At 30.1% G+C, this 13,203-nt stretch overlaps 1 protein-coding gene across 1 annotated transcript in view; it reads left to right on the top strand.

The window, feature by feature from the left end:
• The window catches only part of LOC129754762 (uncharacterized), a 53,026-nt gene that overhangs the window by 31,927 nt on the left and 7,896 nt on the right, over positions 1-13,203 (top strand). The window lies entirely within an intron of this gene.

Below are 13,203 nucleotides of genomic sequence, written 5' to 3'. Positions count from 1 at the left end.
AACATTACCCAAACAACAAAAACTTGGGATAAGAGGATTTTTTATATTATCTGACAATTTGCGCCGAAGGTCTTTATATCTTCCCAAAAATAGAAAATTCATCAAAAACGTATGAGAAAGTGGCAGTAGCGTTGTAGAAATAATCATAGATCTCAGTGTATGGCCAGACTGTAAAAAGCTTCATCCCCATTATAAGTAATATGACGTTGAAAATATGATACTTATAGGGGAGAGTGGGGTAACGTGACCCACTCTCAATACCTCGGATGTGTGTTGAGATAAAAATCTAAATCCAACTATCATTGCCGTCGCTTTGCGTAAGCATATTTTTCTATATGCTGTTGACTTAAATACGCATCATATGCTTCTTTTAATATCAAGCTTAAAAAATTTAAAAAAACAACTTACATAATTAAACAAGCACCCGCTTATTGCATAGATGGGGAACCTAAAGTTCATAACAAAAATATGCTCAACCGTTTATGATCTTAGTTTTGTAATGTTCTTTCGAGTGGAAAAGGAACTTTGGATGAAACATCAATAAATCACACAAACGCAACCAATTTGCAAATCATAGCTTTTTTGATACAATCAGTTGTTTTTCTTCTGATGGGCATGCTTCAAAAACTTTTATTGGAAGTTCGAAGATCTCATTCCAATGCACCAGGCATGATTCTGTGGTAGCGTGCGCGTCTCTCAACCTGCATGTCGAGGTTCGAATCTCCTGGCTGGTACCCGAATTCTTAAATGTTGTGAATCTTCGGTGATTCAGACGATACTGTTAGACGCCATTTGAAGCTCATTTATAATTTTTCATGTTTATAGCCTTAACATATATTTCTTTAAATATTTTATTTGGAAAGCTGATAAAATTTTCATCCATTTTGATGTGCTATTTTATGATTTCCGTTGAAAAATAACAGAGTTATTTAGCTTTGAAATATGGTTTTATTATATATTAAAAAAAATCTAACCAAATATATGTATATAACTCCAAAAAATAAAATGTTCGAAATTTAAAATAAAAGTGTTTTGAAGTCGTAAAATGAAAAAAAAATTACAATTTTGGGGAAGATCCAAAGACCCCCGGCGCAAACCTGTCAGACAATAAAAAAAATCTTCATAACATTCCTCTATCAAGTTTGATCAGCTCAATCTTGTATCCTTAAACGACCTCTCTTCCCCTCAATTTTCAAGTAGTTAGAAGATCTTAAAATTTACTAAAAGTTTTAATAAATAGCTAAACTACTCCTAATCAGCTTTTCAAAGCACTTTTATAAGTAGTCCAAAAAAAGCGAAAAATTTTCATTTTTTCCAAATTAGGAGTGCATATTAAAATAACTACTCAAACCCATCCCAATGAGATATTGTTATCTTTTTCAGATATACATAGTTTTGATATTAAAATCTTCGTCATAGTTGTTTCGAAAAAAAAAATTCTATCTCATTTGAGACTAATTATTTTTCCTGCCTCAATGTTACATTGACTCCGGCTTTGCACTCAAACTTATAAGCATTGTTCGAACTTTCACAATTCTTGAAAAGTTTTGATACTACCAAAAAATTCGAACCTCTACCTGCCGGTCGAAATTCAAAATTATACCAAGATGAGATATTTTGATATTCACATTTTTCCTTCAAAATCAGTTATAATTCAGTACTCGTAGGATGTTAACATATCTCAATGTATGTCAAAAAATCTATAAAAGCATAGCTTAATTCTATCAGTTTTTTATATTCTTATAATAAGATTATATCTCATTCAGATAGCATAGTTTGATATCGAGTAGAACAAACCAAATATTTAAAAAACATCACTTTTTTATATCTCCGGATCCGAATGACAGGGATTTTTTAAGGGTCTTAATTAAATTAATCTGTTTTATATAGACATGTTATTTTTTAATATTTCTTTTTACAAGGTCGCCAGAACAGGAGAGAGGGAGAAAGGTTTAGGGGTTTAACCCCCTCCCCCCCATTTTTTTCATGTGAAACTATTATTTCAAGAAATGAATTTACTGTAAGTAGTAATGGGAAGTTACTTAAATGCAAAAGGTATTTAAAATGAGTGTAACTAAACATGTTAGAAAACTGACTCGTCTAGAGTGAAATTTTCTACCACTAAATCATTTGTAGCCTAAGACATTTTATTTTAAGACACTTTATTTGCATTGATAAGCACTTATTTTTAATCGTAAATTTTGGTTTTCTATTCAATGTATCTTTTGTATTGAAACATAAATCTTGACACAAAAAACCCTACCTACCTCGTCTTTAAAATAGGTTTTTTTTTTCATTACGAAGCGTAACCAAAAATGTTCAGAATTTGAAGCCAACCATCATTTTAATTGAAAACTTTCATCACTAATTTTCTACTCATATGAAATTTTCTACAAAAAACAAATTTCAACCTCAATTTTATTTTGTGTTTTTTTGTTCTTCTTAATGCACAACTCCACATTCATAAGCGGTTTGATAAATTACACAAAGCCTCAAAACTCACATTTTTCCGAGGTGCAAAGAATTTTAGAGCTTACATTTATTAAATCGGGTCAATTTAAGATAGTACAGTAAAGTTATTCAAAAGTAACAATATAATCAAGAAACTAATGCCAAAACCTTTAAAACCCATCCCAAGTTCAAAAGTCTGCTCCAGTTTTTCAAAATTTTCTCGCTTGTTCATAGAAATTCAGGTTTGAATATTAATGTTAAATTTAAGCCATTTCGAAGGTTCTGGTTCTATTTTCCCATAACCAAAATTGTATTTCTATTTTCGTATTTATGATTCTGTATTCAGTTTAGGATTCATGGTTTTCAGTTCGAATAATCATAAGACATTTGAAATAAAAAGCTGCTTTCAAATCCTGGTTCAAATTTGGTTTTGCAATTCATATAAAATTCGATCAATGTTTTTTTTTCAATATTTTGATATTAGTTTTTCGATTATGAATAAAGAAGAAATTTATTTTATATTCAAATGCGAAGTTCTTAAACTTAATTCTTACAAAAAAAGTTTACATTTAAAGCGATACAAAATTGAAAAATCAGGTTCAGATTCATTTAAAATTTACATTTTTATTCAGATTCACAATACAGATTAAAAATAAATAATTGAAATAACGAATTAGGATAAAACCAGAACTACAGAATTTAAATTGAACATTCATGAATGTAGGCTCTTAAACAAAAATTCAGGACTTAAGATTTGGAAATAAAATCTTTTGTACATTTTAGAAATTGTATATAAATTCGGAAATAGGTTCAAAGTTCAATTTTTGATTTAAGGTTCAGAATACAGATTCAACATCCAAAAAAAGATTAAGCTTATAAATGGGTTTTTTAATAAACATAAAATTGTTGAGATATTCAAGAAAACCTGAACCTAAAAATTTGCTTGTCGGTTCAATTTCAAGATTTCATTTTTTTTTTAATCAAAATTAGTTTGTAGACACAATTCAGCTGACAATCACAAATATAAAGTAGATTTTGAGTAAATTTTCAATGTGTTGTTTTATGCAAAATATTTCAAATTTTATTTAAAAAATTATCCACAGGATTTTCATTTTGGAATTGATTCTTTATGAAAAATATTTGCTGTGAAAGAGACATTTACATGATCTTCACCTAAAAAATCTGCACAAAACTCTATATTTTCTCGCTGTATTGGTAATTAAAATTGCATTTTTTCAAGCCAAATTTCAAACTTAAATCATAAAATTGATTCAATTTACATCAATCAAATTGATCCCAAAGAATCTTTAACGCATATTTTTTTGAAAATTTTATTTTTTTTCCTCAAAGTTTAGAATTTTGGAATTGGCAAAAGAGTTTGGAAGATTGAGCTTGTTTGATTTGAGTATGGAATAAGTTTTTTTTAAAAAGAATTGAAGACTACTCTGAAAAGATTATGTTTTATGCTCAAAACAAATAAGTTTAATCTACCAGAATCTTAAAAAAAAATCTAAAGATTCAAACCAGCGATGACAGCAAATTCCTTATTTTTTATCTTATACTTTATTATAAAAGTTTAGGCCACCCTTTAGGTTGAGGACCACTTTTCTTAAGTTACGATTTGGTACGAAAATTGATGAATACTTTAAAATGAATAATCATAGAGTTCCAAAAGTAATTTATTTCAATTTTTTATTCGTGCATTGTTGGGTAAAAATCATAGATAAAATCAGCTTTTCTTTTGACCGCAAGTAATTTTGACTTCTGCGAAAAAAATATCAGAAAAATTTCTATTTTTTTTTTAAGTTGCTCCATTTTTTAAAACTAAGGAATTTCGAAGATTTTTTAAAGGATGTTTCAACCCGAATTAAAAATTTGATATTTTTAAAAGCAAAATTATAATCATTTTGCATAATTCAACAAATAGGTTAAATTAAATAAAAACTTTTTGAATCTTTCTACAGTTTTCTCAGATATACTTGTTATCATTTCTTCCTCATTTAAAAAAAAGAGAAGAATTTAAGGGGGGAGTAGGGTCTAACACTTAAAAAAAACGATTTTTTTAATTTTCTTATTGTAAAACATTTCAAGAATGTTGTGTCATATTTTCAAGTCAATCGAAGCAAAACTGTAGAAATTTTAGGCCTTTATCTCCTCTTATCTAATACTGCAAGAATTTGGCGAGCAGAAACTTCAAACGCATTTTTCTCGAAAGCACATTTTTAAGGACAGTGGACATCGTCATTTGAAAACTACTTCACCGATTCTTTTCAAATTTGGAACATATTTTCTACATATAAAATACCAAACCCCAATGATTTTCTCTTTTTTTTACTTTGGGAAGATTTTACAAATAAAAAATGGCGGATTTTTTTCGTGAAAAATCGTAGTTTTTACTTCAAACAGCCACAAAAATTTCATAAATTTTTTTTAGTTAAATAAAATACTTGGGGTCCAGAAAAACATCTATTAAAAATATTTTGCTCTGATTTTTTTACTTCAGATGATTCTGTGCTGAGATACAGTGTCCACCGCAAATCCTGTTTTCTAAAAGGCATCCTCGAAAGTGCTCCGTCACCGGATCATTTTTCAATATTTTTCTACGAAAAAATTACTAAATGTTCTTTTAACAATGCTCTGAATAATGCAAAAAATTTGAATACATTTGTTTGAACGATAGCTCTAAAAAAAATTTGTGAAAATTGTGTTTTTTTACCTGCTAGACCCTACTCCCCCCTTAACTATTTCAGATAAGTCATCATCATCGTGATCAAAATATTTTTCCTTATTTAATTAAGAATAATAAAAAACATTCAGAATGAGATTTTTGTTTAACTGTAGATTTATTAGTTCATCAGTTATTAGTTAATGATATATTGATTAATTTTTACACTTTCAACTCTAAATCACCAAAGCTAGAGGCGATAGATGAAACCATTGTAAAGATTCAAGATCAGGACACCAGAAACTACCAAATCAACACAGGCATGAAAATGCTGTACTCTAAAATGATCTAAAATCACAAAAGTTTTACCTTTAGATCTTCATATATAATTAGTATTTTCAAATAAATAAACCGAATTTCAAAGTATAGTTTTTTGAAATTTTCAAATGAATTAACTGCATATTAAAGTGAAACTTTTATATTTTTTTAAAGTTTTTTTTTTTAAAGTATGCCTTTGTTATTTAATTCTGAATTTTTGTTTCCTGAAATCAGAATCTCCTTTTATTTAATTTCGAGAAAAAAACCGTTTCTACCTTTTGTCATTGTCTGGACCCAATATTTCAATTGACGGCTAAAATATATTCAAAGCTGGAAATTTAACAAGCACTTGAACGTTTCACTTATTTTTTGATATTTGAAATAATCGATAAGAATCGATCATGATTTTTTGGTAAATATATGTTAAGTCAAAAAAATAATTCCTAGTAATAACTTTGAAGCTCAATTTCAGTGCTTTTGAAGTGTTTTTTCAATGATTAAAACAAAAAATTGAATACCTTTTTTTTATTTCTACCAGTTTCTTATTGACCTTTTAAGAAATCACCCATTTCCCAAACTGAACTTTGTCAAAATTTGTGTTTTTTATATTTAAAGTTTTTATCGTGAAACTAAAAAAAACTTTTATATGAATAATTGAAGTATCCAAAATGATTTTATCGCTTAATTTAATCAGTGGCACTCTTCAAATAAATTTTATTTTTTAAATCAAATTCAACCCTCTACTGTTTTTTGAATAAATTCTCTTGTTCAAAATGTAGGTGTTTTTTTCTCGAGAATTCACATTAAAAAAAAGGGTTTATTATTTTTTTTCGAATTTAAGTTATCACAGTAATTTTTTTCAATCAACCTTTTAATTAAAAATAATGAAAGGAAATGTACATTAAGATGAGTGAGAATTATCAAGTATAGTCATTTTGCTAAATCAACTTTTATCATAGTTAATTGCTGATCTGAACTAAAGTTCATTTTAGGATTCGGATTTAATTTGTTTTTGGAATCATATGTTATATTTTTCTATACCATTTCTGTGCACTGTTATTTATGTCCGAACTAAGCTTGAATTTGAACCATATTAGTAGTTCAGAAAAAAAGCAACAAAATTTTGAATATATTTTTAATGAGTTACCGCACTTATTGTGCATTTTATGATATTGTTACTATTTCTAGTTGAATTTGATTTCCCTCCCCCATGGACGGGTCCTTTTCATGGGTCTGCATTCTTATAGGGATGAAATATCCTCTAGGATTCCGGAAAAAAATATTTTACAAAAATAATCATATTTGAGCAAAGAATGATTATAAAGATCAAAGTTACATACTTAATCAGATATGTATGGCGCGAATGCTCTTTAATTTGCTTAAAAACCTATAGTTAATCACATCCGAATTCGTTGTTCTTTTTTACACATGAGTTAGTTTTCCGGAAGTTCAACCTGGGCGTTTTTTTGTTTTTTTTATTGCCACGCGCTTATCATCGCTGCTTCGAACCGTTTAATTTTATTGTTTTCCGCAATATTGTAGCGGATTTGGCAGCAAAAAATGCCGCCGTATCGAAAAATTTCCTTCCGTTATTTGAATTTCAATGTTCGATCGAACTAAAATATCACTTCGACGAAATGAAAACAGATTCTATAGCTAATTTGGCAATATTTCATAGCTCACAAAGAAATTGGACTCGTCCTAGGCGCCAATCGTCAATCGCGATGCATTCACGTGCCGAATCACAGTGGTCAAAGACCACTTGGCTGCAGCTGTCTATAAGTTCAAGTTCAATGTTGAAAAAAAATATCGTACGCCGCCCACCGAAATGCCTGAAACCGGTTCAAAACAAAACAAACAACAAAAGAAGAGAAGAAAAAAATCGCACTCAACTCAACGAAAAAACACGTTCGACTAGACCGCGCCATGACCTTGTCAGGTAAGAAATTAATCCATTCGATTCGGGTGATTCACAAAATGGAATTGAGCGGTAGAACCGCCAATCTGTGGGCAGCGATAAAAGCGCTAAAAAGAAAGATAAACGACAGTTGATGAGAGACGAAAAATGTATCGAATGCATATTCAAGCATTTTAAATCATCTGAATTAAAACATAGGTACTAGATTGCAGCAGTGTTTTGATCGAATCTGTTTAAAAATCTAAATTACTAACCTATAAATTAATGTCCTGTTTTAAAAAATCCGATTCAGATAAGTTTGGCATAATAGTTTAAAAAACCATCAAATTCAATATTATTTTATCAGAACTAGTAAGGTCGGAAAAAATCTCAAATCCTTCTTTTGTCACTCCGAGTTGGAACATCGCGAGGAGGGATAATAAAAAAACAATGGGAAAAATAAATAAACTTGAATAAATTGCACAAAAGCTTGTCTGCAACAAAATAGCATACTATATCATTGCACAAAACCTATAAATCAAGTAATATTTCATCGTAAAATCAAGGATACCAAAGACGAAATAGCTCCCATCTTTCAAAATTTATTATTTTTTCTTGTAATCTTTAGGATATTTCATATTTTTTTTCGAAATTTACATAAAATACTTCAACTTTATTTATTTCCCCCCTTCGCGATTTTTGCAATTTTCGAAGGGGTGGGGGGTGACAAAAGAAGAAATTCATTTTTGTTCCAGCCTAATAATAAGATAATAAAAATTTAATTAAAACCTACAAATCTAGGAACAGTGTTATAAAAAAAAAATTAGTAATAAATCTGGTATTTATTACTTTATATGTGCGTTCTAGGATTCGACCAAATTTATTTTTCTCAGGTAATTTGAATACAATATTTGATTTGAAATCATAAAATTAAGAATGTGGTATATAAGCATATGAGTCCCTCAGAGCCGAACGAGTATAAGTGCAAAAATTTATCGATTTTGAGTAAACCCTCTTCTTTCTGTGAAATTTTTACACGTTCAATCCCTGGAGTGTCAATTTGACACTCCTGATTAAAACCGATATATCTATCTTGTTTTCCAGTCGATTTTTACAAAATGTATAGTTTTGGAAACCTCTTAGTTTAAATATCATTTATTTATCATGTATTGATCATCATTGCGTAAAAATATTGCAGCGCTAATGTACTTACACCATAGAATGGGTATGAAATTGCCTTTTTGGTGAATATAAATTAATTGCGAAAATGTTGCGTGAATATTCTCAAAATCCAGTGAATCCAGTTTCATTTGAGTGCAAGAAAATCAGAAAAATGTAAATTGACAAAAGGTTCCAAAAACTGCTACCTTTGAAAATTTGTCAAAAAATCTGTGTTTCATATTTTGTCAACTTTTCAATCCTCGTTTTAATATTTATCTGGTGTAAACAAGATTGGCGGTTTATTGATTGAACACTTTTTTAAACATTTTTTGTGCTCATGATCTTAGTTTTTTAATACATCCTTGTGTGCAAGGTATGGCTTCTAAACTCATCTTTCTTGGACACAAAATGATTTTCTTGGAGCATTCTGTAGCTGATCCAAAGTCTTTTTTCCGAAACATGTTTTTTTTCAAATTTATTTCTCAGACTTTGGATAACGGAAAACTAAAGTGTTGCTGCTGAATATTACCCAAGAAACATATTTGAGTTGCATCATAAATAAGGTTTCCAAAACTATAAATTTTGTATCAATTGGTTGAGAAAAAAAAAGAGTTATAGCGGTTCTAAGCGAGGATTGTCAAATTGACACTCAAGGTCTGATTAGGGAGTTTTTTTTGTTGACTTTCAGGGGGCGCCAATAAAAATAATAATGAGGGAAAATTATTATTCGAATAAAGTTACAAGCCGCCAAACTTCCAATAGTGTAATATTGACACTCAATAGCAGATAAGGGTTGATAAGAAAGCTTAACGATTTTTCGTATTCCAAACAATTGTTGGTGATTTATTCAGATTTTTATGATTTTATCCACATACTCTCACTTTCGAATGGAAAATACAAATGTTTGAAAAATGTATGGAAATTGGCTAAACACAACAACAGAAAAGAGTGATTGAAAAGCGAAATTGAGTTTAATGTGCTTTCATCTTTTTGGTTCCAAGGGTCTCTTTTCAATCCTCTGAGATCCAATTGATTTCACGCAGAGTAATTCACAAAATTTTGGCTTCACATTTACTAACCACTTTTGTTCTTCGAAAAACTTTATATCGGAATGGAAAAATAATTGATTTTTTTATTGATTGCATAACTAGGCATTAGGATCTTGACTTTCAGTACATTTTCGGTTGTATTTTAAAACATTTCATTCATTTTTTTTACTAAATTTTGAAACATTGATTTACTCATAGCTATACTTAAATATCATGTTGCTGTTTTCCAACCTCACCTGTAGGCGAGGTTCATGTTTTATCTCTATGGATGTTTTTTTTTCCAAAAATTCAACCCACAATGGTGGTAAGTCTTAGACCTAACTACCATACTATTTTTGATTATTGATGATAGTTTTCAGATTCAATCTAAAGCTTTTACTGTTACCAATATTATGTAGAAAATTTTCAAAAAATAACATTTAATGGCAATTTTTAAAGAAACTAAAAGTCCGGCATTATTTATGTGACTCCACCAGTATCCTGTATTATTTTGAAATTCAAACAATAAAAGGTAAAAGCACAGATGAACAGTTGTACAAATTCGATAAAAAAATCTTATGAATCTTTTGTGAAATAACATAAACTCTCTTTTAAATAAGCCGTTAAAATTGGCCATAAAAGGTGCCTTCCATAGCTTGATTTGTAACATTTCAACGACACAATAAATAGAATTGTTTCTTGATAGCTCTTTAAAAGTAACAATTTTTCGAAAAGGCTCTACAATTTACAAACACACTACAGAAGTTGCCGAAATAACAAACAGCCTTGAATAAGTTTTTACGCTTTTTGAATGTCATCGGAGTCTGAAAAACCTAATCTAGCATTATCCAAACCAATAGAAACCATACTGACAAACATTAGAGATTTTCATATATGGAAAAGGAAAAATTCAACTTAAATTTCGTATTTTTCTGAAATGGACGCGCTTTTTCTCTAATGAAGCAGCATAAAGTATATTTTGAATCATCTGCTTAAAACTGTAAATATTTGATTGAATATCAATGAGAAAACAAACAGGGTAAAATTTAAAAAAAAAATACACCAACCTTCCTGTAAGGTACAAGAAACGGTTTCTTCGAAACTTTTGTTGACAGATTCTGGTATATTTCATATAGTTTTTAATCAAGACGATGAAGGTTAAAGCTTTCGTTGAGAAATTTAGCTTGATACTTGAACAATATTTCTTCTGCTTCCACTTAAAAGTGTCGTATCAATTTGGAATCATAATTTTCCCAGTACGTCTCACTCAAATCAGAAGAAAAAAAATTCAGAAGTACACAAATTTACTAGCTTCTTAAGAGTATGCAGTACACGAGAAAACTTTCGGAAGTTCTCATAGATCATTCGAAAAACAACTTTCTTTTGTAGATTTGTACAAGATGTGTATATATAGGAGGTGTTACCGAATAACAAATTCCCGATTCAGCCATTTTGGCTATTTAGGCTATGCAACTGCGGAACTCATGGAGTTTGTTTGAAGCCTTCTTTATAAGTTAGAATAGAGGAATATAAATTTTCATGAAAAAAACAACGCGCTATCATAGACAGAACCTAGCTTAAGGGGATTTTTTTTTATTATCTGACAATTTGCGCCGGGGGTCTTCAGATTTTCCCCATAATTGAAAATTTGGTTCATTTTTGCGACTTAAAAACAAATGTATTTTTTCAGATTTCTAACATTTTTATTTTTTGAGTTAGCTTCGGTTAGATTTTTTTGTAAATAAAAAATAACCATTTTTCAAAGCTACATAACTCTGTTGTTTCTCAACGGAAATCATAAAATAGCACATCGAAATGCACTGACATTTTATCAGCTTTCCAAATAGAATAGTTGAAAAAAGTTAAATAATGACCTTCAACATGAAAAGTTGTAAATAAACTTTAAATGGCGTCTAAAAGTACCGTCTGCACCACCGAATATTTTGCAAAAAATACCATTTTATAGCTCGATTCATGATGCAACTTTCATCTGAAGACACCAAAGTGGGCCATTAACACCTTGAAGAGTTATGAAAGAAATAATGACAACAAATCTCTTTTTTTGCATCGAAAACAAACAATGGTGGAACAACTGCACTCACATATGGAGAAAGCAAGCACTTCTAACAACATGGAAACAAAAGAACTTACCAAAGCAGGTAAAAAACACTACTTTTTCGTGCTTTGTAGAGTGTTTGCAGCAAAACTGACTTTAAATTTTAACCAAAATTCTGAGTATCGTATTGTTTATGTGATATAACTAATAATGGGAAAGTTGCTTTTACAACCTGGTCATATACTATATAACTGATTAATTTTTCGATCAAAGATCATTGTGAAGCATAATCAATGCCAATAGTAGAAGGTTCAGTCCCTGTGTTTGGGATCACAAAAATGTGATTAAAAAAGGAAATATAGACGTGCTTTACATAGTTTTTATATCGGGAGCTAAGCACTGGACACCAAAATCCTTTTCCATTGATCAAAAAAGTATGAGAAAGTGGCACAAATGTTGTAGAAATAATCAAAGAGCTCAGTCCCAGCTAACATGAAATCGTAATAGAAATGATAATCCAAATCGAATATTAAGACATTTTCAATAACTATCGTAAGCACGTTGGTATTGAGTGATTTTGAATCATTCATTCACGACAAGCTTTGCGCAAAAAAAATTTAATCGGATAGCAGTTTAGTCAATTCGTAAATATGTCTCCAAAAAGTTGGGAATATGCTCATTCGACATTTACGATTTGAGTGAACTGAATTACGATAAATGGGCGGTCCTTCAATTGACACTCTCTCCGGTCTCTTCCTTTGACCGGTTCGTAAAGAGAAAATTTCACCTATAGAGCTTTAGCGTTAACCATATTAACTGATGAGTTGGCATCGTGGTAAGATACCGGTCTGCTTACTAAGAGGACTGGAATTCAAATCTCGGTCGAAGATATTTTATTTTTGTTTATTCTGCTTTTTGTTGGAAAATCGAATCGTTGGAATCTTGTCATTGTAGATATATCGCCTCCACTTTTGTAGCTATATGCTATTTTGGTAAGTTTAATACAATCTTTTTATCTAGTATATTTGTTTGAATAATTCTGTTGTTCCTGCGTTATACCTTCATAAATGTTTGCTGGGAGTATGGCCAGCCCAGGCTGTAAAATGATGAAAATATGATACTTTTACCGTATTCGTTTTCTACATTCCCCCAGTTTTGAGGTTTACCATACTAGAACGAACATAATTCGTCGTTAGTGTTTTGCTACCTCGATCGCTCACAAACGAATCTTCAGTGTTCCACCGTCCAGTTTAAATCAAATCTGGGGAATTACGGATGCAAAACTGAGCGCATAAACTTCTAAAAATGATGTAAAATGTAGTAAAATGTGCATAACTTGTTGTGACCTGGTGCAAAACTGGGTATAAACGAATACGTTATTAGATTTTTGGATATAACATGAAGTCAGTTAAGCTGCAACAATCTACCGCCCCTTCTTTCATAACAGTCCCATATACAAAAATAAGCAAGCGAGACAATCAGCTTTTTCTGTTTTGGAATATATTTTTAAATTGTGACCACCACTTTCAGCATAAACGAAAATCGTTTCTAGGTTGTCATAATAAATCGTTAGACATGAAATTTTCGAAATTGGGTTATTGGTAAGGTCGAGAGCACCATTTTTATT

The sequence above is a fragment of the Uranotaenia lowii genome, chromosome 3, assembly GCF_029784155.1.
Source record: "Uranotaenia lowii strain MFRU-FL chromosome 3, ASM2978415v1, whole genome shotgun sequence".
NCBI lineage: Eukaryota > Metazoa > Arthropoda > Insecta > Diptera > Culicidae > Uranotaenia > Uranotaenia lowii.
The sequence above is the reverse complement of the archived record's forward strand: the minus strand, read 5'-3'. Positions and strand labels throughout refer to the sequence as shown.